This window comes from Stenella coeruleoalba (genome assembly GCF_951394435.1).
Source record: "Stenella coeruleoalba genome assembly, contig: scaffold_39, whole genome shotgun sequence".
Taxonomy (NCBI): domain Eukaryota; kingdom Metazoa; phylum Chordata; class Mammalia; order Artiodactyla; family Delphinidae; genus Stenella; species Stenella coeruleoalba.
Genome location: NW_027646400.1, coordinates 333,925 through 359,218, shown reverse-complemented (window position 1 = coordinate 359,218; position 25,294 = coordinate 333,925). Strand labels below are relative to the sequence as shown.

General features: G+C 43.8%; 1 long non-coding RNA gene across 49 annotated transcripts in view; it reads right to left on the bottom strand.

The window, feature by feature from the left end:
• The window catches only part of LOC307181137, a 3,028,377-nt gene that overhangs the window by 2,813,778 nt on the left and 189,305 nt on the right, over window positions 1-25,294 (bottom strand). For 47 of the 49 annotated variants that reach the window (XR_013825945.1, XR_013825946.1, XR_013825971.1 and 44 more), the window contains one exon: window positions 4,413-4,502. This is a non-coding gene — a long non-coding RNA (uncharacterized lncRNA). Of the gene's footprint in view, window positions 1-4,412; window positions 4,503-14,069; window positions 14,137-25,294 lie in introns of those variants that run through there. The other 2 variants (XR_013825968.1, XR_013825969.1) reach the window with 2 other exon arrangements.

The following is a 25,294-nucleotide window of genomic DNA, read 5'->3' as shown; positions in this document are numbered from 1 at the left end:
CTCAACGAAATGGACTCAAAACCCCATATTAAACGCCTAAGAATGTACCTGACTAGTAAGTATCTTAAAACCTATGGATTGCTATGTCTCCAAAAGAGAATCAAGCGTGTGTACAGGGGCATAAACGCAGCAGTGATAGGATTGGAGAGGTTCGGTGAGCAAATGAAGACCCTTTGAAGTCATATTGCATGGTACCCATTACACGGGTCTCAACTCTCCAGGTTTAAGGTATTCTTCCTTCAGCTAAAACATGCATGTGGAACCCAGAGTATGATCAACCATGTGAACGGGAGACGTGTTCAAATATGTCTCAGTTTTCGTACCCTGGTACTCGGGTGCAACATTCCAGACGCTTTACTAACACTCTCCTGACTTGGAGAGTCAGTCCCTTTAACCTCCTGTTTGGCCCAGTTTGCAATTTCTGCGGAAGATGAACAGGAATAGCGAGAACCAATGAGAGGCTAGCTGGAGGTGTCTGGACGGGCAAATTCAACTCTCATTTCCCACCAGGAAGAGGAATTAACCAAAGGCTCAGCATGCCGGGCCGGAACCAGATTAGGGCCTGAAGCCATCCTGCGGTGTTGCGGCCAGGTCACAAGAAAGCGAGTTGAAGAAAGGAGCTCAGGGGCACTGTAATTCACAAACCTGCAGAGTTATAAATGACAGCTATCGTCCAAAAATAGACTGAAGTAAGGCTGCCAAGAGGACTTGAAAGCGGGGCAGAATTGCAGGAAACCGATTTCAGGAGGTAGACTGGAATTGCATTGAAAGCATAGGAAAAGAGGCAGAACGTCCACAATGATGCACTTGGCCAAAAAGGGCGTATGCGTTTTTTCCTGAATATATTCAGGAAAAAACGCATACGCCCTTTTTGGCCAACCAAGCAAGCTTGCAAAGGAAATCTGCACTACAATGAAGTCTCACTTCCCCCCGGTCAAAAGGGCCATCTGAAAAAAGTGTAAAATCCAGAAAGGCAGGACAGGCCATGGAGAACTGGGAGCCTTGTTATGCTGATGGGCGGAATGAAAATTGCCAAGAACCACTTGGGAGAAGTGTATGGTGTTTCCTGAAACAACTAAAAAACAAAGCAACAGAACCTAGGGCACTTCCACTTATGGTCCTATAGCTTAGGGAAATTAAAATGAAAAAGACACAGCCACCCCAAAGTTTGGAACGGCTCTGTTTACAAGAACCTCGTTTACAGTACAAGTTCAACATCGCAGAAAGTGAAAAATGGATAAAGAAGTTGTGGTATTTACTTACAAACAATATCACTCAGCAATGAAATCTGTGTCATCAGGCCCTTAGCAGCACAATGAGTGGATTCAGGTATGATGATTCTAACTGAAATAAGTCACACAGAAAAAGAAACATCATAAGATATCACTAATACACGGAATGTAAACTTGGCTACACAGGAACTGCATTCCAAAACAGAACAGGGTCTCAAATTTAGAAAACCAACTTATGCTTGCTTAAGGGGAAAGGTGAGTTGGGGTGCTGCATAAAACCAGAGATTGAAATGAGCACAGATAAAGTTCCTTAAGCCAAATATGGAATAGACAAGAGCTACTCCTTGCTCAACGAAATGGACTCAAAACCCCATATTAAACGCCTAAGAATGTATCTGACTAGTAAGTATCTTAAAACCTATGGATTGCTATGTCTCCAAAAGAGAATCAAGCGTGTGTACAGGGGCATAAACGCAGCAGTGATAAGATTGGAGAGGTTCGGTGAGCAAATGAAGACCCTTTGAAGTCATATTGCATGGTACCCATTACACGGGTCTCAACTCTCCAGGTTTAAGGTATTCTTCCTTCAGCTAAAACATGCATGTGGAACCCAGAGTATGATCAACCATGTGAACGGGAGACGTGTTCAAATATGTCTCAGTTTTCCTCCCCTGGTACTCGTGTGCAACATTCCAGACGCTTTACTAACACTCTCCCGACTTGGAGAGTCAGTCCCTTTAACCTCCTGTTTGACCCAGTTTGCAATTTCTGCGAAAGATGAACAGGAATAGCGAGAACCAATGAGAGGCTAGCTGGAGGTGTCTGGACGGGCAAATTCAACTCTCATTTCCCACCAGGAAGAGGAATTAACCAAAGGCTCAGCATGCCGGCCTGGAACCAGATTAGGGCCTGAAGCCATCCTGCGGTGTTGCGGCCAGCTCAAAAGAAAGCGAGTTGAAGAAAGGAGCTCAGGGGCACTGTAATTCACAAACCTGCAGAGTTATAAATGACAGCTATCGTCCAAAAATAGACTGAAGTAAGGCTGCCAAGAGGACTTGAAAGCGGGGCAGAATTGCAGGAAACCGATTTCAGGAGGTAGACTGGAATTGCATTGAAAGCATAGGAAAAGAGGCAGAACGTCCACAATGATGCACTTGGCCAAAAAGGGCGTATGCGTTTTTTCCTGAATATATTCAGGAAAAAACGCATACGCCCTTTTTGGCCAACCAAGCAAGCTTGCAAAGGAAATCTGCACTACAATGAAGTCTCACTTCCCCCCGGTCAAAAGGGCCATCTGAAAAAAGTGTAAAATCCAGAAAGGCAGGACAGGCCATGGAGAACTGGGAGCCTTGTTATGATGATGGGCGGGATGTAAATTGCCAAGAACCACTTGGGAGAAGTGTATGGTGTTTCCTGAAACAACTAACAAACAAAGCAACAGAACCTAGGGCACTTCCACTTATGGTCCTATAGCTTAGGGAAATTAAAATGAAAAAGACACAGCCACCCCAAAGTTTGGAACGGCTCTGTTTACAAGAACCTCGTTTACAGTACAAGTTCAACATCGCAGAAAGTGAAAAATGGATAAAGAAGTTGTGGTATTTACTTACAAAGCAATATCACTCAGCAATGAAATCTGTGTCATCAGGCCCTTAGCAGCATAATGAGTGGATTCAGGTATGATGATTCTAACTGAAATAAGTCACACAGAAAAAGAAACATCATAAGATATCACTAATACACAGAATGTAAACTTGGCTACACAGGAAATGCATTCCAAAACAGAACAGGGTCTCAAATTTAGAAAACCAACTTATGCTTGCTTAAGGGGAAAGGTGAGTTGGGGTGCTGCATAAAACCAGAGATTGAAATGAGCACAGATAAAGTTCCTTAAGCCAAATATGGAATAGACAAGAGCTACTCCTTGCTCAACGAAACGGACTCAACACCGCATATTAAACGCCTAAGAATGTACCTGACTAGTAAGTATCTTACGACCTATGGATTGCTATGTCTCTGAAAGAGAATCAAGCATGTGTACAGGGACATAAACGCAGCAGTGATAGGATTGGAGAGGTTCGGTGAGCAAATGAAGACCCTTTGAAGTCATATTGCATGGTACCCATTACACGGGTCTTAACTCTCCAGGTTTAAGGTATTCTTCCTTCAGCTAAAACATGCATGTGGAACCCAAGTATGATCAACCATGTGAACGGGAGACGTGTTCAAAAATGTCTCAGTTTTCGTACCCTGGTACTCGGGTGCAACATTCCAGACGCTTTACTAACACTCTCCCGACTTGGAGAGTCAGTCCCTTTAACCTCCTGTTTGGCCCAGTTTGCAATTTCTGTGGAAGATGAACAGGAATAGCGAGAACCAATGAGAGACTAGCTGGAGGTGTCTGGATGGGCAAATTTAACTCTCATTTCCCACCAGGAAGAGGATTAACCAAAGGCTCAGCGTGCCGTGCCAGAACCAGATTAGGGCCTGAAGACATCCTGCGGTGTTGCGGCCAGCTCACAAGAAAGCGAGTTGAAGAAAGGAGCTCAGGGGCACTGTAATTCACAAACCTGCAGAGTTATAAATGACAGCTATCGTCCAAAAATATACTGAAGTAAGGCTGCCAAGAGGACTTGAAAGCGGGGCAGAATTGCAGGAAACCGATTTCAGGAGGTAGACTGGAATTGCATTGAAAGCGTAGGAAAAGAGGCAGAACGTCCACAATGATGCACTTGGCCAAAAAGGGCGTATGCGTTTTTTCCTGAATATATTCAGGAAGAAACGCATACGCCCTTTTTGGCCAACCAAGCAAACTTGCAAAGGAAATCTGCACTACAATGAAGTCTCACTTCCCTCCGGTCAAAAGGGCCATCTGAAAAAAGTGTAAAATCCAGAAAGGCAGGACAGGCCATGGAGAACTGGGAGCCTTGTTATGCTGATGGGCGGGATGTAAATTGCCAACAGAGACTCAGAAGAAGTGTATGGTGTTTCCTGAAACATCTAAAAGACAAAGCAACAGAGCCTAGGGCACTTCCACTTATGGTCCTATAGCTTAGGGAAATTAAAATCAAAAAGACACAGCCACCCCAAAGTTTGGGACGCCTCCGTTTACAAGAACCTCGTTTACCGTACAAGTGCAATATCACAGAAAGTGAAAAATGGATAAAGAACTTGTGGTACTTAAGTACAATGCAGTATCACTCAGCAATGAAATCTATGTCATCAGGCCCGTAGCAGCATAATGAGTGGATTCAGGTACGATGATTCTAACTGAAATAAGTCACACAGAAAAAGAAACATCATAAGATATCACTAATACACGGAATGTAAACTTGGCTACACAGGAACTGCATTCCAAAACAGAACAGGGTCTCAAATTTAGAAAACCAACTTATGCTTGCTTAAGGGTAAAAGTGAGTTGGGGTGCTGCATAAAACCAGAGATTGAAATGAGCACAGATAATGTTCCTTAAGCCAAATATGGAATAGACAAGAGCTACTCCTTGCTCAATGAAATGGACTCAACACCGCATATTAAACGCCTAAGAATGTACCTGACTAGTAAGTATCTTAAAACCTATGGATTGGTATGTCTCCAAAAGAGAATCAAGCGTGTGTACAGGGGCATAAACGCAGCAGTGATAGGATTGGAGAGGTTCGGTGAGCAAATGAAGACCCTTTGAAGTCATATTGCATGGTACCCATTACACGGGTCTCAACTCTCCAGGTTTAAGGTATTCTTCCTTCAGCTAAAACATGCATGTGGAACCCAGAGTATGATCAACCATGCGAACGGGAGACGTGTTCAAATATGTCTCAGTTTTCGTACCCTGGTACTCGGGTGCGACATTCCAGACGCTTTACTAACACTCTCCCGACTTGGAGAGTCAGTGCCTTTAACCTCCTGTTTGGCCCACTTTGCAATTTCTGTGGAAGATGAACAGGAATAGCGAGAACCAATGAGAGACTAGCTGGAGGTGTCTGAACGGGCAAATTTAACTCTCATTTCCACCAGGAAGAGGAATTAACCAAAGGCTCAGCGTGCCATGCCAGAACCACATTAGGGCCTGAAGACATCCTGCGGTGTTGCGGCCAGGTCACAAGAAAGCGAGTTGAAGAAAGGAGCTCAGGGGCACTGTAATTCACAAACCTGCAGAGTTATAAATGACAGCTATCGTCCAAAAATAGACTGAAGTAAGGCTGCCAAGAGGACTTGAAAGCGGGGCAGAATTGCAGGAAACCGATTTCAGGAGGTAGACTGGAATTGCATTGAAAGCATAGGAAAAGAGGCAGAACGTCCACAATGATGCACTTGGCCAAAAAGGGCGTATGCGTTTTTTCCTGAATATATTCAGGAAAAAACGCATACGCCCTTTTTGGCCAACCAAGCAAACTTGCAAAGGAAATCTGCACTACAATGAAGTCTCACTTCCCCCCGGTCAAAAGGGCCATCTGAAAAAAGTGTAAAATCCAGAAAGGCAGGACAGGCCATGGAGAACTGGGAGCCTTGTTATGCTGATGGGCGGGATGTAAATTGCCAACAGACACTCGGGAGAAGTGTATGGTGTTTCCTGAAACATCTAAAAAACAAAGCAACAGTGCCTAGGGCACTTCCACTTATGGTCCTATAGCTTAGGGAAATTAAAATCAAAAAGACACAGCCACCCCAAAGTTTGGGACGCCTCTGTTTACAAGAACCTCGTTTACAGTACAAGTTCAATATCACAGAAAGTGAAAAATGGATAAAGAACTTGTGGTACTTACGTACAATGCAGTATCACTCAGCAATGAAATCTATGTCATCAGGCCCATAGCAGCATCATGAGTGGATTCAGGTACGATGATTCTAACTGAAATAAGTCACACAGAAAAAGAAACATCATAAGATATCACTAATACACGGAATGTAAACTTGGCTACACAGGAACTGAATTACAGAACAGAAAAGGTTCTCAAATTTAGAAAACCAACTTATGCTTGCTTAAGGGGAAAGGTGAGTTGGGGTGCTGCATAAAACCAGAGATTGAAATGAGCACAGATAAAGTTCCTTAAGCCAAATATGGAATAGACAAGAGCTACTCCTTGCTCAAAGAAATGGACTCAACACCGCATATTAAACGCCTAAGAATGTACCTGACTAGTAAGTATCTTAAAACCTATGGATTGCTATGTCTCCGAAAGAGAATCAAGCATGTGTACAGGGGCATAAACGCAGCAGTGATAGGATTGGAGAGGTTCGGTGAGCAAATGAAGACCCTTTAAAGTCATATTGCATGGTACCCATTCCACGGGTTTCAACTACCCAGGTTTTAGGTATTCTTCCTTCAGCTAAAACATGCATGTGGAACCCAGAGTATGATCAACCATGTGATCGGGAGACGTGTTCAAATATGTCTCAGTTTTCGTACCCTGGTACTCGGGTGCAACATTCCAGACGCTTTACTAACACTCTCCCGACTTGGAGAGTCAGTCCCTTTAACCTCCTGTTTGGCCCAGTTTGCAATTTCTGCGGAAGATGAACAGGAATAGCGAGAACCAATGAGAGACTAGCTGGAGGTGTCTGGACGGGCAAATTTAACTCTCATTTCCCACCAGGAAGAGGAAATAACCAAAGGCTCAGCATGCCATATAGGAACCAGATTAGGGCCTGAAGCCATCCTGCGGTGTTGCGGCCAGGTCACAAGAAAGCGAGTTGAAGAAAGGAGCTCAGGGGCACTGCAATTCACAAACCAGCAGAGTTATAAATGACAGCTATCGTCCAAAAATAGACTGAAGTAAGGCTGCCAAGAGGACTTGAAAGCGGGGCAGAATTGCAGGAAACCGATTGGCACAATGATACCATCCTGCGGTGTTGCGGCCAGCTCAAAAGAAAGCGAGTTGAAGAAAGGAGCTCAGGGGCACTGTAATTCACAAACCTGCAGAGTTATAAATGACAGCTATCGTCCAAAAATATACTGAAGTAAGGCTGCCAAGAGGACTTGAAAGCGGAGCAGAATTGCAGGAAACCGATTTCAGGAGGTAGACTGGAATTGCGTTGAAAGCATAGGAAAAGAGGCAGAACGTCCACAATGATGCACTTGGCCAAAAAGGACGTATGCGTTTTTTCCTGAATATATTCAGGAAAAAACGCATATGCCCTTTTTGGCCAACCAAGCAAGCTTGCAAAGGAAATCTGCACTACAATGAAGTCTCACTTCCCCCCGGTCAAAAGGGCCATCTGAAAAAAGTGTAAAATCCAGAAAGGCAACAGGCCATTGAGAACTGGGAGCCTTGTTATGCTGATGGGCGGGATGTAAATTGCCAACAGACACTTGGGAGAAATGTATGGTGTTTCCTGAAACATCTAAAAATCAGAGCAACAGAGCCTAGGGCACTTCCACTTATGGACCTATAGCTTAGGGAAATTAAAATAAAAAAGACACAGCCACCCCAAAGTTTGGAACGGCTCTGTTTACAAGAACCTCGTTTACAGTACAAGTTCAACATCGCAGAAAGTGAAAAATGGATAAAGAAGTTGTGGTATTCACTTACAAAGCAATATCACTCAGCAATGAAATCTATGTCATCAGGCACTTAGCAGCACAATGAGTGGATTCAGGTATGAAGATTCTAACTGAAATAAGCCACACAGAAAAAGAAACATCATAAGATATCAGTAATACACGGAATGGAAACTTGGCTACACAGGAACTGAATTACAGAACAGAACAGGGTCTCAAATTTAGAAAATTAACTTATGCCTGCTTAAGGGGAAAGGTGAGTTGGGGTGCTGCATAAAACCAGAGATTGAAATGAGCACAGATAAAGTTCCTTAAGCCAAATATGGAATAGAAAAGAGCTACTCCTTGCTCAACGAAATGGACTCAACACCGCATATTAAACGCCTAAGAATGTACCTGACTAGTAAGTATCTTAAAACCTATGGATTGCTATGTCTCCGAAGGAGAATGAAGCATGTGTACAGGGGCATAAACGCAGCAGTGATAGGATTGGAGAGGTTCGGTGAGCAAATGAAGACCCTTTGAAGTCATATTGCATGGTACCCATTCCACGGGTTTCAACTACCCAGGTTTTAGGTATTCTTCCTTCAGCTAAAACATGCATGTGGAACCTAGAGTATGATCAACCATGTGATCGGGAGAAGTGTTCAATATGTCTCAGTTTTCCTCCCCTGGTACTCGGGTGCAACATTCCAGACGCTTTACTAACACTCTCCCCACTTGGAGAGTCAGCGCCTTTAACCTCCTGTTTGGCCCAGTTTGCAATTTCTGCGGAAGATGAACAGGAATAGCGAGAACCAATGAGAGGCTAGCTGGAGGTGTCTGGACGGGCAAATTTAACTCTCATTTCCCACCAGGAAGAGGAAATAACCAAAGGCTCAGCGTGCCGTACCGGAACCAGATTAGGGCCTGAAGCCATCCTGCGGTGTTGCGGCCAGGTCACAAGAAAGCGAGTTGAAGAAAGGAGCTCAGGGGCACTGTAATTCACAAACCTGCAGAGTTATAAATGACAGCTATCATCCAAAAATAGACTGAAGTAAGGCTGCCAAGAGGACTTGAAAGCGGGGCAGAATTGCAGGAAACCGATTTCAGGAGGTAGACTGGAATTGCATTGAAAGCATAGGAAAAGAGGCAGAACGTCCACAATGATGCACTTGGCCAAAAAGGGCGTATGCGTTTTTTCCTGAATATATTCAGGAAAAAACGCATACGCCCTTTTTGGCCAACCAAGCAAGCTTGCAAAGGAAATCTGCACTACAATGAAGTCTCACTTCCCCCCGGTCAAAAGGGCCATCTGAAAAAAGTGTAAAATCCAGAAAGGCAGGACAGGCCATGGAGAACTGGGAGCCTTGTTATGCTGATGGGCGGGATGTAAATTGCGAACAGACACTCGGGAGAAGTGTATGGTGTTTCCTGAAACATCTAAAAAACAAAGCAACAGAGCCTAGGGCACTTCCACTTATGGTCCTATAGCTTAGGGAAATTAAAATCAAAAAGACACAGCCACCCCAAAGTTTGGAACGGCTCTGTTTACAAGAAACTCGTTTACAGTACAAGTTCAACATCGCAGAAAGTGAAAAATGGATAAAGAAGTTGTGGTATTTACTTACAAAGCAATATCACTCAGCAATGAAATCTGTGTCATCAGGCCCTTAGCAGCACAATGAGTGGATTCAGGTATGATGATTCTAACTGAAATAAGTCACACAGAAAAAGAAACATCATAAGATATCACTAATACACGGAATGTAAACTTGGCTACACAGGAACTGCATTCCAAAACAGAACAGGGTCTCAAATTTAGAAAACCAACTTATGCTTGCTTAAGGGGAAAGGTGAGTTGGGGTGCTGCATAAAACCAGAGATTTAAATGAGCACAGATAAAGTTCCTTAAGCCAAATATGGAATAGACAAGAGCTACTCCTTGCTCAACGAAATGGACTCAAAACCCCATATTAAACGCCTAAGAATGTACCTGACTAGTAAGTATCTTAAAACCTATGGATTGCTATGTCTCCAAAAGAGAATCAAGCGTGTGTACAGGGGCATAAACGCAGCAGTAATAGGATTGGAGAGGTTCGGTGAGCAAATGAAGACCCTTTGAAGTCATATTGCATGGTACCCATTCCACGGGTTTCAACTCTCCAGTTTTAAGGTATTCTTCCTTCAGCTAAAACATGCATGTGGAACCCAGAGTATGATCAACCATGTGAACGGGAGACGTGTTCAAATATGTCTCAGTTTTCCTCCCCTGGTACTCGGGTGCAACATTCCAGACGCTTTCCTAACACTCTCCCGACTTGGAGAGTCAGTCCCTTTAACCTCCTGTTTGGCCCAGTTTGCGATTTCTGCGGAAGATGAACAGGAATAGCGAGAACCAATGAGAGGCTAACTGGAGGTGTCTGGACGGGCAAATTTAACTCTCATTTCCCACCAGGAAGAGGAATTAACCAAAGGCTCATCATGCCGTGCCAGAAGCAGATTAGGGACTGAAGGCATCCTGCGGTGTTGCGGCCAGGTCACAAGAAAGCGAGTTGAAGAAAGGAGCTCAGGGGCACTGTAATTCACAAACCTGCAGAGTTATAAATGACAGCTATCATCCAAAAATAGACTGAAGTAAGGCTGCCAAGAGGACTTGAAAGCGGGGCAGAATTGCAGGAAACCGATTTCAGGAGGTAGACTGGAATTGCATTGAAAGCATAGGAAAAGAGGCAGAACGTCCACAATGATGCACTTGGCCAAAAAGGGCGTATGCGTTTTTTCCTGAATATATTCAGGAAAAAACGCATACGCCCTTTTTGGCCAACCAAGCAAGCTTGCAAAGGAAATCTGCACTACAATGAAGTCTCACTTCCCCCCGGGCAAAAGGGCCATCTGAAAAAAGTGTAAAATCCAGAAAGGCAGGACAGGCCATGGAGAACTGGGAGCCTTGTTATGCTGATGGGCGGGATGTAAATTGCCAAGAACCACTTGGGAGAAGTGTATGGTGTTTCCTGAAACAACTAAAAAACAAAGCAACAGAGCCTAGGGCACTTCCACTTATGGTCCTATAGCTTAGGGAAATTAAAATAAAAAAGACACAGCCACCCCAAAGTTTGGAACGGCTCTGTTTACAAGAACCTCGTTTACAGTACAAGTTCAACATCGCAGAAAGTGAAAAATGGATAAAGAAGTTGTGGTATTTACTTACAAAGCAATATCACTCAGCAATGAAATCTGTGTCATCAGGCCCTTAGCAGCACAATGAGTGGATTCAGGTATGATGATTCTAACTGAAATAAGTCACACAGAAAAAGAAACATCATAAGATATCAGTAATACAAGGAATGTAAACTTGGCTACACAGGAACTGAATTACAGAACAGAACAGGGTCTCAAATTTAGAAAACTAACTTATGCCTGCTTAAGGGGAAAGGTGAGTTGGGGTGCTGCATAAAACCAGAGATTGAAATGAGCACAGATAAAGTTCCTTAAGCCAAATATGGAATAGACAAGAGCTACTCCTTGCTCAATGAAATGGACTCAACACCGCATATTAAACGCCTAAGAATGTACCTGACTAGTAAGTATCTTAAAACCTATAGATTGCTACGTCTCCGAAAGAGAATCAAGCATGTGTACAGGGGCATAAACGCAGCAGTGATAGGATTTGAGAGGTTCGTGAGCAAATGAAGACCCTTTGAAGTCATATTGCATGGTACCCATTACACGGGTTTCAAATACCCAGGTTTAAGGTATTCTTCCTTCAGATAAAACATGCATGTGGAACCTAGAGTATGATCAACCATGTGATTGGGAGACGTGTTCAAATATGTCTCAGTTTTCGTACCCTGGTACTCGGGTGCAACATTCCAGACGCTTTACTAACACTCTCCCGACTTGGAGAGTCAGTCCCTTTCACCTCCTGTTTGGCCCAGTTTGCAATTTCTGCGGAAGATGAACAGGAATAGCGAGAACCAATGAGAGACTAGCTGGAGGTGTCTGGACGGGCAAATTTAACTCTCATTTCCCACCAGGAAGAGGAATTAACCAAAGGCTCAGCATGCCGGGCCGGAAACAGATTAGGGCCTGAAGCCATCCTGCGGTGTTGCGGCCAGGTCACAAGAAAGCGAGTTGAAGAAAGGAGCTCAGGGGCACTGTAATTCACAAAACTGCAGAGTTATAAATGACAGCTATCGTCCAAAAATAGACTGAAGTAAGGCTGCCAAGAGGACTTGAAAGCAGGGCAGAATTGCAGGAAACCGATTTCAGGAGGTAGACTGGAATTGCATTGAAAGCATAGGAAAAGAGGCAGAACGTCCACAATGATGCACTTGGCCAAAAAGGGCGTATGCGTTTTTTCCTGAATATATTCAGGAAAAAACGCATACGCCCTTTTTGGCCAACCAAGCAAGCTTGCAAAGGAAATCTGCACTACAATGAAGTCTCACTTCCCCCCGGGCAAAAGGGCCATCTGAAAAAAGTGTAAAATCCAGAAAGGCAGGACAGGCCATGGAGAACTGGGAGCCTTGTTATGCTGATGGGCGGGATGTAAATTGCCAAGAACCACTTGGGAGAAGTGTATGGTGTTTCCTGAAACAACTAAAAAACAAAGCAACAGAGCCTAGGGCACTTCCACTTATGGTCCTATAGCTTAGGGAAATTAAAATAAAAAAGACACAGCCACCCCAAAGTTTGGAACGGCTCTGTTTACAAGAACCTCGTTTACAGTACAAGTTCAACATCGCAGAAAGTGAAAAATGGATAAAGAAGTTGTGGTATTTACTTACAAAGCAATATCACTCAGCAATGAAATCTGTGTCATCAGGCCCTTAGCAGCACAATGAGTGGATTCAGGTATGATGATTCTAACTGAAATAAGTCACACAGAAAAAGAAACATCATAAGATATCAGTAATACAAGGAATGTAAACTTGGCTACACAGGAACTGAATTACAGAACAGAACAGGGTCTCAAATTTAGAAAACTAACTTATGCCTGCTTAAGGGGAAAGGTGAGTTGGGGTGCTGCATAAAACCAGAGATTGAAATGAGCACAGATAAAGTTCCTTAAGCCAAATATGGAATAGACAAGAGCTACTCCTTGCTCAATGAAATGGACTCAACACCGCATATTAAACGCCTAAGAATGTACCTGACTAGTAAGTATCTTAAAACCTATAGATTGCTACGTCTCCGAAAGAGAATCAAGCATGTGTACAGGGGCATAAACGCAGCAGTGATAGGATTTGAGAGGTTCGTGAGCAAATGAAGACCCTTTGAAGTCATATTGCATGGTACCCATTACACGGGTTTCAAATACCCAGGTTTAAGGTATTCTTCCTTCAGATAAAACATGCATGTGGAACCTAGAGTATGATCAACCATGTGATTGGGAGACGTGTTCAAATATGTCTCAGTTTTCGTACCCTGGTACTCGGGTGCAACATTCCAGACGCTTTACTAACACTCTCCCGACTTGGAGAGTCAGTCCCTTTCACCTCCTGTTTGGCCCAGTTTGCAATTTCTGCGGAAGATGAACAGGAATAGCGAGAACCAATGAGAGACTAGCTGGAGGTGTCTGGACGGGCAAATTTAACTCTCATTTCCCACCAGGAAGAGGAATTAACCAAAGGCTCAGCATGCCGGGCCGGAAACAGATTAGGGCCTGAAGCCATCCTGCGGTGTTGCGGCCAGGTCACAAGAAAGCGAGTTGAAGAAAGGAGCTCAGGGGCACTGTAATTCACAAAACTGCAGAGTTATAAATGACAGCTATCGTCCAAAAATAGACTGAAGTAAGGCTGCCAAGAGGACTTGAAAGCAGGGCAGAATTGCAGGAAACCGATTTCAGGAGGTAGACTGGAATTGCATTGAAAGCATAGGAAAAGAGGCAGAACGTCCACAATGATGCACTTGGCCAAAAAGGGCGTATGCGTTTCTTCCTGAATATATTCAGGAAAAAGCGCATACGCCCTTTTTGGCCAACCAAGCAAGCTTGCAAAGGAAATCTGCACTACAATGAAGTCTCACTTCCCCCCGGTCAAAAGGGCCATCTGAAAAAAGTGTAAAATGCAGAAAGGCAACAGGCCATTGAGAACTGGGAGCCTTGTTATGCTGATGGGCGGGATGTAAATTGCCAACAGACACTCAGGAGAAGTGTATGGTGTTTCCTGAAACATCTAAAAAACAAAGCAACAGAGCCTTGGGCACTTCCACTTATGGTCCTATAGCTTAGGGAAATTAAAATCAAAAAGACACAGCCACCCCAAAGTTTGGGACGCCTCCGTTTACAAGAAACTCGTTTACCGTACAAGTTCAATATCACAGAAAGTGAAAAATGGATAAAGAACTTGTGGTACTTATGTACAATGCAGTATTACTCGGCAATGAAATCTATGTCATAAGGCCCGTAGCAGCATAATGAGTGGATTCAGGTACGATGATTCTAACTGAAATAAGTCACACAGAAAAAGAAACATCATAAGATATCACTAATACACGGAATGTAAACTTGGCTACACAGGAACTGCATTCCAAAACAGAACAGGGTCTCAAATTTAGAACACCAACTTATGTTTGCTTAAGGGGAAAGGTGAGTTGGGGTGCTGCATAAAACCAGAGATTGAAATGAGCACAGATAAAGTTCCTTAAGCCAAATATGGAATAGACAAGAGCTACTCCTTGCTCAACGAAATGGACTCAACACCCCATATTAAACGCCTAAGAATGTACCTGACTAGTAAGTATCTTAAAACCTATGGATTGCTATGTCTCCAAAAGAGAATCAAGCATGTGTACAGGGGCATAAACGCAGCAGTGATAGGATTGGAGAGGTTCGGTGAGCAAATGAAGACCCTTTGAAGTCATATTGCATGGTACCCATTACACGGGTCTCAACTCTCCAGGTTAAGGTATTCTTCCTTCAGCTAAAACATGCATGTGGAACCCAGAGTATGATCAACCATGTGAACGGGAGACGTGTTCAAATATGTCTCAGTTTTCCTCCCCTGGTACTCTGGTGCAACTTTCCAGACGCTTTACTAACACTCTCCCCACTTGGAGAGTCAGTCCCTTTAACCTCCTGTTTGGCCCAGTTTGCAATTTCTGCGGAAGATGAACAGGAATAGCGAGAACCAATGAGAGGCTAGCTGGAGGTGTCTGGACGGGCAAATTTAACTCTCATTTCCCACCAGGAAGAGGAATTAACCAAAGGCTCAGCATGCCGGGCCGGAACCAGATTAGGGCCTGAAGCCATCCTGCGGTGTTGCGGCCAGGTCACAAGAAAGCGAGTTGAAGAAAGGAGCTCAGGGGCACTGCAATTCACAAACATGCAGAGTTATAAATGACAGCTATCGTCCAAAAATAGACTGAAGTAAGGCTGCCAAGAGGACTTGAAAGCAGGGCAGAATTGCAGGAAACCGATTTCAGGAGGTAGACTGGAATTGCATTGAAAGCATAGGAAAAGAGTCAGAACGTCCACAGTGATGCACTTGGCCAAAAAGTGCGTATGCGTTTTTTCCTGAATATATTCAGGAAAAAAAGCATACGCCCTTTTTGGCCAACCAAGCAAGCTTGCAAAGGAAATCTGCACTACAATGAAGTCTCACTTCCCCCCGGTCAAAAGGGCCATCTGAAAAAAGTGTAAAATCCAGAAAGGCAACAGGCCATTGAGAACTGGGCGCCTTGTTATGCTGATGGGCGGGATGTAAATTGCCAACAGACACTGGGGAGAAGTGTATGGTGTTTCCTGAAATATCTAAAAAACAAAGCAACCGAGCCTAGGGCACTTCCACTTATGGTTCTATAGCTTAGGGAAATTAAAATCAAAAAGACACAGCCACCCCAAAGTTTGGGACGCCTCCGTTTACAAGAACCTCGTTTACCGTACAAGTTCAATATCACAGAAAGTGAAAAATGGATAAAGAACTTGTGGTACTTACGTACAATGCAGTATCACTCAGCAATGAAATCTATGTCATCAGGCCCGTAGCAGCATAATGAGTAGATTCAGGTACGATGATTCTAACTGAAATAAGTCACACAGAAAAAGAAACATCATAAGATATCACTAATACACTGAATGTAAACTTGGCTACACAGGAACTGCATTCCAAAACAGAACAGGGTCTCAAATTTAGAAAACCAACTTATGCTTGCTTAAGGGTAAAGGTGAGTTGGGGTGCTGCATAAAACCAGAGATCGAAATGAGCACAGATAAAGTTCCTTAAGCCAAATATGGAATAGACAAGAGCTACTCCTTGCTCAACGAAATGGACTCAACACCCCATATTAAACGCCTAAGAATGTATCTGACTAGTAAGTATCTTAAAACCTATGGATTGCTATGTCTCCAAAAGAGAATCAAGCATGTGTACAGGGGCATAAACGCAGCAGTGATAGGATTGGAGAGGTTCGGTGAGCAAATGAAGACCCTTTGAAGTCATATTGCATGGTACCCATTACACGGGTCTCAACTCTCCAGGTTTAAGGTATTCTTCCTTCAGCTAAAACATGCATGTGGAACCCAGAGTATGATCAACCATGTGAACGGGAGACGTGTTCAAATATGTCTCAGTTTTCCTCCCCTGGTACTCGGGTGCAACATTCCAGACGCTTTACTAACACTCTCCCCAGTAGGAGAGTCAGCGCCTTTAACCTCCTGTTTGGCCCAGTTTGCAATTTCTGCGGAAGATGAACAGGAATAGGGAGAACCAATGAGAGACTAGCTGGAGGTGTCTGGACGGGCAAATTTAACTCTCATTTCCCACCAGGAAGAGGAAATAACCAATGACTCAGCGTGCCGTTCCGGAACCAGATTAGGGCCTGAAGCCATCCTGCGGTGTTGCGGCCAGGTCACAAGAAAGCGAGTTGAAGAAAGGAGCTCAGGGGCACTGTAATTCACAAACCTGCAGAGTTATAAATGATAGCTATCGTCCAAAAATATACTGAAGTAAGGCTGTCAAGAGGACTTGAAAGCGGGGCAGAATTGCAGGAAACCGATTTCAGGAGGTAGACTGGAATTGCATTGAAAGCATAGGAAAAGAGGCAGAACGTCCACAATGATGCACTTGGCCAAAAAGGGCGTATGCGTTTTTTCCTGAATATATTCAGGAAAAAACGCATACGCCCTTTTTGGCCAACCAAGCAAGCTTGCAAAGGAAATCTGCACTACAATGAAGTCTCACAACCCCCCGGTCAAAAGGGGCCTCTGAAAAAAGTGTAAAATCCAGAAAGGCAGGACAGGCCATGGAGACCTGGGAGCCTTGTTTTGCTGAAGGGCGGGATGTAAATTGCCAACAGACACTCGGGAGAAGTGTATGGTGTTTCCTGAAACATCTAAAAAACAAAGCAACAGAGCCTAGGGCACTTCCACTTATGGTCCTATAGCTTAGGGAAATTAAAATCAAAAAGACACAGCCACCCCAAAGTTTGGAACGGCTCTGTTTACAAGAACCTCGTTTACAGTACAAGTTCAACATCGCAGAAAGTGAAAAATGGATAAAGAAGTTGTGGTATTTACTTACAAAGCAATATCACTCAGCAATGAAATCTATGTCATCAGGACCTTAGCAGCACAATGAGTGGATTCAGGTATGATGATTCTAACTGAAATAAGTCACACAGAAAAAGAAACATCATAAGATATCAGTAAGACACAGAATGTAAACTTGGCTACACAGGAACTGAATTACAGAACAGAACAGGGTCTCAAATTTAGAAAAGCAACTTATGCTTGCTTAAGGGTAAAGGTGAGTTGGGGTGCTGCATAAAACCAGAGATCGAAATGAGCACAGATAAAGTTCCTTAAGCCAAATATGGAATAGACAAGAGCTACTCCTTGCTCAACGAAATGGACTCAACACCGCATACTAAACGCCTAAGAATGTACCTGACTAGTAAGTATCTTAAAACCTATGGATTGCTATGTCTCCGAAAGAGAATCAAGCATGTGTACAGGGGCATAAACGCAGCAGTGATAGGATAGGAGAGAGTCGGTGAGGAAGTGAAGACCCTTTGAAGTCATATTGCATGGTACCCATTACACGGGTTTCAACTACCCAGGTTTAAGGTATTCTTCCTTCAGCTAAAACATGCATGTGGAACCTAGAGTATGATCAAGCATGTGATCGGGAGACGTGTTCTAATATGTCTCAGTTTTCGTACCCTGGTACTCGGGTGCAACATTCCAGACGCTTTACTTACACTCTCCTGACTTGGAGAGTCAGTCCCTTTAACCTCCTGTTTGGCCCAGTTTGCAATTTCTGCGGAAGATGAACAGGAATAGGGAGAACCAATGAGAGACTAGGTGGAGGTGTCTGGGCGGGCAAATTTAACTCTCACTTCCCACCAGGAAGAGGAAATAACCAAAGGCTCAGCATGCCGTGCCGGAACCAGATTAGGGCCTGAAGCCATCCTGCGGTGTTGCGGCCAGCTCAAAAGAAAGCGAGTTGAAGAAAGGAGCTCAGGGGCACTGTAATTCACAAACCTGCAGAGTTATAAATGACAGCTATCGTCCAAAAATATACTGAAGTAAGGCTGCCAAGAGGAGTTGAAAGTGGGGCAGAATTGCAGGAAACCCATTTCAGGAGGTAGACTGGAATTGCATTGAAAGCATAGGAAAAGAGGCAGAACGTCCACAATGATGCACTTGGCCGAAAAGGGCGTATGCGTTTTTTCCTGAATATATTCAGGAAAAAACGCATACGCCCTTTTTGGCCAACCAAGCAAGCTTGCAAAGGAAATCTGCACTACAATGAAGTCTCACATCCCCCCAGTCAAAAGGGCCATCTGAAAAAAGTGTAAAATCCAGAAAGGCAGGACAGGCCATGGAGAACTGGGAGCCGTGTTATGCTGATGGGCGGGATGTAAATTGCCAACAGACACTCGGGAGAAGTGTATGGTGTTTCCTGAAACATCTAAAAAACAAAGCAACAGAGCCTAGGGCACTTCCACTTACGGTCCTATAGCTTAGGGAAATTCAATTCAATAAGACACAGCCACCCAAAAGTTTGGGACGCCTCTGTTTACAAGAACCTCGTTTACAGTACAAGTTCAACATCGCAGAAAGTGAAAAATGGATAAAAAAGTTGTGGTATTTACTTACAAAGCAATATCACTCAGCAATGAAATCTATGTCATCAGGCCCTTAGCAGCACAATGAGTGTATTCAGGTACGATGATTCTAACTGAAATAAGTCACACAGAAAAAGAAACATCATAAGATATCAGTAATACACAGAATGTAAACTTGGCTACACAGGAACTGAATTACAAAACAGAACAGGGTCTCAAATTTAGAAAACCAACTAATGCTTGCTTAAGGGAAAAGGTGACTTTGGGTGCTGCATAAAACCAGAGATTGAAATGAGCACAGATAAAGTTCCTTAAGCCAAATATGGAATAGACAAGAGCTACTCCTTGCTCGATGAAATGGACTCAACACCGCATATTAAACGCCTACGAATGTACCTGAATAGTAATTATCTTAAAACCTATGGATTGCTATGTCTCCGAAAGGGAATCAAGCATGTGTACAGGGACATAAACGCAGCATTGATAGGATTGGAGAGGTTCGGTGAGCAAATGAAGACCCTTTGAAGTCATATTGCATGGTACCCATTCCACGGGTTTCAACTACCCAGGTTTAAGGTATTCTTCCTTCAGCTAAAACATGCATGTGGAACCTAGAGTATGATCAACCATGTGATCGGGAGACGTGTTCAAATATGTCTCAGTTTTCGTACCTGGAACTCGGGTGCAACATTCCAGACGCTTTACTAACACTCTCCCGACTTGGAGAGTCAGACCCTTTAACCTCCTGTTTGGCCCAGTTTGCAATTTCTGCGGAAGATGAACAGGAATAGAGAGAACCAATGACAGACTAGCTGGAGGTATCTGGACGGGCCAATTTAACTCTCATTTCCCACCAGGAAGAGGAAATAACCAAAGGCTCAGCGTGCCGTGCCGGAACCAGATTAGGGCCTGAAGCCATCCTGCGGTGTTGCGGCCAGGTCACAAGAAAGCGAGTTGAAGAAAGGGGCTCAGGGGCACTGCAATTCACAAACATGCAGAGTTATAAATGACAGCTATCGTCCAAAAATAGACTGAAGTAAGGCTGCCAAGAGGACTTGAAAGCAGGGCAGAATTGCAGGAAACCGATTTCAGGAGGTAGACTGGAATTGCATTGAAAGCATAGGAAAAGAGGCAGAACGTCCACAGTGATGCACTTGGCCAAAAAGTGCGTATGCGTTTTTTCCTGAATATATTCAGGAAAAAAAGCATACGCCCTTTTTGGCCAACCAAGCAAGCTTGCAAAGGAAATCTGCACTACAATGAAGTCTCACTTCCCCCCGGTCAAAAGGGCCATCTGAAAAAAGTGTAAAATCCAGAAAGGCAACAGGCCATTGAGAACTGGGCGCCTTGTTATGCTGATGGGCGGGATGTAAATTGCCAACAGACACTGGGGAGAAGTGTATGGTGTTTCCTGAAATATCTAAAAAACAAAGCAACCGAGCCTAGGGCACTTCCACTTATGGTTCTATAGCTTAGGGAAATTAAAATCAAAAAGACACAGCCACCCCAAAGTTTGGGACGCCTCCGTTTACAAGAACCTCGTTTACCGTACAAGTTCAATATCACAGAAAGTGAAAAATGGATAAAGAACTTGTGGTACTTACGTACAATGCAGTATCACTCAGCAATGAAATCTATGTCATCAGGCCCGTAGCAGCATAATGAGTAGATTCAGGTACGATGATTCTAACTGAAATAAGTCACACAGAAAAAGAAACATCATAAGATATCACTAATACACTGAATGTAAACTTGGCTACACAGGAACTGCATTCCAAAACAGAACAGGGTCTCAAATTTAGAAAACCAACTTATGCTTGCTTAAGGGTAAAGGTGAGTTGGGGTGCTGCATAAAACCAGAGATCGAAATGAGCACAGATAAAGTTCCTTAAGCCAAATATGGAATAGACAAGAGCTACTCCTTGCTCAACGAAATGGACTCAACACCCCATATTAAACGCCTAAGAATGTACCTGACTAGTAAGTATCTTAAAACCTATGGATTGCTATGTCTCCAAAAGAGAATCAAGCATGTGTACAGGGGCATAAACGCAGCAGTGATAGGATTGGAGAGGTTCGGTGAGCAAATGAAGACCCTTTGAAGTCATATTGCATGGTACCCATTACACGGGTCTCAACTCTCCAGGTTTAAGGTATTCTTCCTTCAGCTAAAACATGCATGTGGAACCCAGAGTATGATCAACCATGTGAACGGGAGACGTGTTCAAATATGTCTCAGTTTTCCTCCCCTGGTACTCGGGTGCAACATTCCAGACGCTTTACTAACACTCTCCCCACTTGGAGAGTCAGCGCCTTTAACCTCCTGTTTGGCCCAGTTTGCAATTTCTGCGGAAGATGAACAGGAATAGGGAGAACCAATGAGAGACTAGCTGGAGGTGTCTGGACGGGCAAATTTAACTCTCATTTCCCACCAGGAAGAGGAAATAACCAATGACTCAGCGTGCCGTTCCGGAACCAGATTAGGGCCTGAAGCCATCCTGCAGTGTTGCGTCCAGGTCACAAGAAAGCGAGTTGAAGAAAGGAGCTCAGGGGCACTGTAATTCACAAACTTGCAGAGTTATAAATGATAGCTATCGTCCAAAAATATACTGAAGTAAGGCTGTCAAGAGGACTTGAAAGCGGGGCAGAATTGCAGGAAACCGATTTCAGGAGGTAGACTGGAATTGCATTGAAAGCATAGGAAAAGAGGCAGAACGTCCACAATGATGCACTTGGCCAAAAAGGGCGTATGCGTTTTTTCCTGAATATATTCAGGAAAAAACGCATACGCCCTTTTTGGCCAACCAAGCAAGCTTGCAAAGGAAATCTGCACTACAATGAAGTCTCACAACCCCCCGGTCAAAAGGGGCCTCTGAAAAAAGTGTAAAATCCAGAAAGGCAGGACAGGCCATGGAGACCTGGGAGCCTTGTTTTGCTGAAGGGCGGGATGTAAATTGCCAACAGACACTCGGGAGAAGTGTATGGTGTTTCCTGAAACATCTAAAAAACAAAGCAACAGAGCCTAGGGCACTTCCACTTATGGTCCTATAGCTTAGGGAAATTAAAATCAAAAAGACACAGCCACCCCAAAGTTTGGAACGGCTCTGTTTACAAGAACCTCGTTTACAGTACAAGTTCAACATCGCAGAAAGTGAAAAATGGATAAAGAAGTTGTGGTATTTACTTACAAAGCAATATCACTCAGCAATGAAATCTATGTCATCAGGACCTTAGCAGCACAATGAGTGGATTCAGGTATGATGATTCTAACTGAAATAAGTCACACAGAAAAAGAAACATCATAAGATATCAGTAAGACACAGAATGTAAACTTGGCTACACAGGAACTGAATTACAGAACAGAACAGGGTCTCAAATTTAGAAAAGCAACTTATGCTTGCTTAAGGGTAAAGGTGAGTTGGGGTGCTGCATAAAACCAGAGATCGAAATGAGCACAGATAAAGTTCCTTAAGCCAAATATGGAATAGACAAGAGCTACTCCTTGCTCAACGAAATGGACTCAACACCGCATACTAAACGCCTAAGAATGTACCTGACTAGTAAGTATCTTAAAACCTATGGATTGCTATGTCTCCGAAAGAGAATCAAGCATGTGTACAGGGGCATAAACGCAGCAGTGATAGGATAGGAGAGAGTCGGTGAGGAAGTGAAGACCCTTTGAAGTCATATTGCATGGTACCCATTACACGGGTTTCAACTACCCAGGTTTAAGGTATTCTTCCTTCAGCTAAAACATGCATGTGGAACCTAGAGTATGATCAAGCATGTGATCGGGAGACGTGTTCTAATATGTCTCAGTTTTCGTACCCTGGTACTCGGGTGCAACATTCCAGACGCTTTACTTACACTCTCCTGACTTGGAGAGTCAGTCCCTTTAACCTCCTGTTTGGCCCAGTTTGCAATTTCTGCGGAAGATGAACAGGAATAGGGAGAACCAATGAGAGACTAGGTGGAGGTGTCTGGGCGGGCAAATTTAACTCTCACTTCCCACCAGGAAGAGGAAATAACCAAAGGCTCAGCATGCCGTGCCGGAACCAGATTAGGGCCTGAAGCCATCCTGCGGTGTTGCGGCCAGCTCAAAAGAAAGCGAGTTGAAGAAAGGAGCTCAGGGGCACTGTAATTCACAAACCTGCAGAGTTATAAATGACAGCTATCGTCCAAAAATATACTGAAGTAAGGCTGCCAAGAGGAGTTGAAAGCGGGGCAGAATTGCAGGAAACCCATTTCAGGAGGTAGACTGGAATTGCATTGAAAGCATAGGAAAAGAGGCAGAACGTCCACAATGATGCACTTGGCCGAAAAGGGCGTATGCGTTTTTTCCTGAATATATTCAGGAAAAAACGCATACGCCCTTTTTGGCCAACCAAGCAAGCTTGCAAAGGAAATCTGCACTACAATGAAGTCTCACATCCCCCCAGTCAAAAGGGCCATCTGAAAAAAGTGTAAAATCCAGAAAGGCAGGACAGGCCATGGAGAACTGGGAGCCGTGTTATGCTGATGGGCGGGATGTAAATTGCCAACAGACACTCGGGAGAAGTGTATGGTGTTTCCTGAAACATCTAAAAAACAAAGCAACAGAGCCTAGGGCACTTCCACTTACGGTCCTATAGCTTAGGGAAATTCAATTCAATAAGACACAGCCACCCCAAAGTTTGGGACGCCTCTGTTTACAAGAACCTCGTTTACAGTACAAGTTCAACATCGCAGAAAGTGAAAAATGGATAAAAAAGTTTTGGTATTTACTTACAAAGCAATATCACTCAGCAATGAAATCTATGTCATCAGGCCCTTAGCAGCACAATGAGTGGATTCAGGTACGATGATTCTAACTGAAATAAGTAACACAGAAAAAGAAACATCATAAGATATCAGTAATACACAGAATGTAAACTTGGCTACACAGGAACTGAATTACAAAACAGAACAGGGTCTCAAATTTAGAAAACCAACTAATGCTTGCTTAAGGGAAAAGGTGACTTTGGGTGCTGCATAAAACCAGAGATTGAAATGAGCACAGATAAAGTTCCTTAAGCCAAATATGGAATAGACAAGAGCTACTCCTTGCTCGATGAAATGGACTCAACACCGCATATTAAACGCCTACGAATGTACCTGAATAGTAATTATCTTAAAACCTATGGATTGCTATGTCTCCGAAAGGGAATCAAGCATGTGTACAGGGACATAAACGCAGCATTGATAGGATTGGAGAGGTTCGGTGAGCAAATGAAGACCCTTTGAAGTCATATTGCATGGTACCCATTCCACGGGTTTCAACTACCCAGGTTTAAGGTATTCTTCCTTCAGCTAAAACGTGCATGTGGAACCTAGAGTATGATCAACCATGTGATCGGGAGACGTGTTCAAATATGTCTCAGTTTTCGTACCTGGATCTCGGGTGCAACATTCCAGACGCTTTACTAACACTCTCCCGACTTGGAGAGTCAGACCCTTTAACCTCCTGTTTGGCCCAGTTTGCAATTTCTGCGGAAGATGAACAGGAATAGAGAGAACCAATGACAGACTAGCTGGAGGTATCTGGACGGGCCAATTTAACTCTCATTTCCCACCAGGAAGAGGAAATAACCAAAGGCTCAGCGTGCCGTGCCGGAACCAGATTAGGGCCTGAAGCCATCCTGCGTTGTTGCGGCCAGGTCACAAGAAAGCGAGTTGAAGAAAGGAGCTCAGGGGCACTGTAATTCACAAACCTGCAGTGTTATAAATGACAGCTATCTTACAAAAATATACTGAAGTAAGGCTGCCAAGAGGACTTGAAAGCGGGGCAGAATTGCAGGAAACCGATTTCAGGAGATAGACTGGAATTGCATTGAAAGCATAGGAAAAGAGGCAGAACGTCCACAATGATGCACTTGGCCAAAAAGGGCGTATGCGTTTTTTCCTGAATATATTCAGGAAAAAACGCATACGCCCTTTTTGGCCAACCAAGCAAACTTGCAAAGGAAATCTGCACTACAATGAAGTCTCATTTCCCCCGGTCAAAAGGGCCATTTGAAAAAAGTGTAAAATCCAGAAAGGCAGGACGGACCATGGAGAACTGGGAGCCTTGTTATGCTGATGGGCGGGAAGTAAATTGCCAACAGAAACTCGGGAGAAGTGTATGGTGTTTCCTGAAACATCTAAAAAACAAAGCAAAGAGCCTAGGGCACTTCCACTTATGGTCCTATAGCTTAGGGAAATTAAAATCAAAAAGACACAGCCACCCCAAAGTTTGGGACGCCTCTGTTTACAAGAACCTCGTTTACCGTACAAGTTCAATATCACAGAAAGTGAAAAATGGATAAAGAACTTGTGGTACTTACGTACAATGCAGTATCACTCAGCAATGAAATCTATGTCATCAGGCCCGTAGCAGCATAATGAGTGGATTCAGGTACGATGATTCTAACTGAAATAAGTCACACAGAAAAGGAAACATCATAAGGTATCACTAATACACGAAATATAAACTTGGCTACACAGGAACTGAATT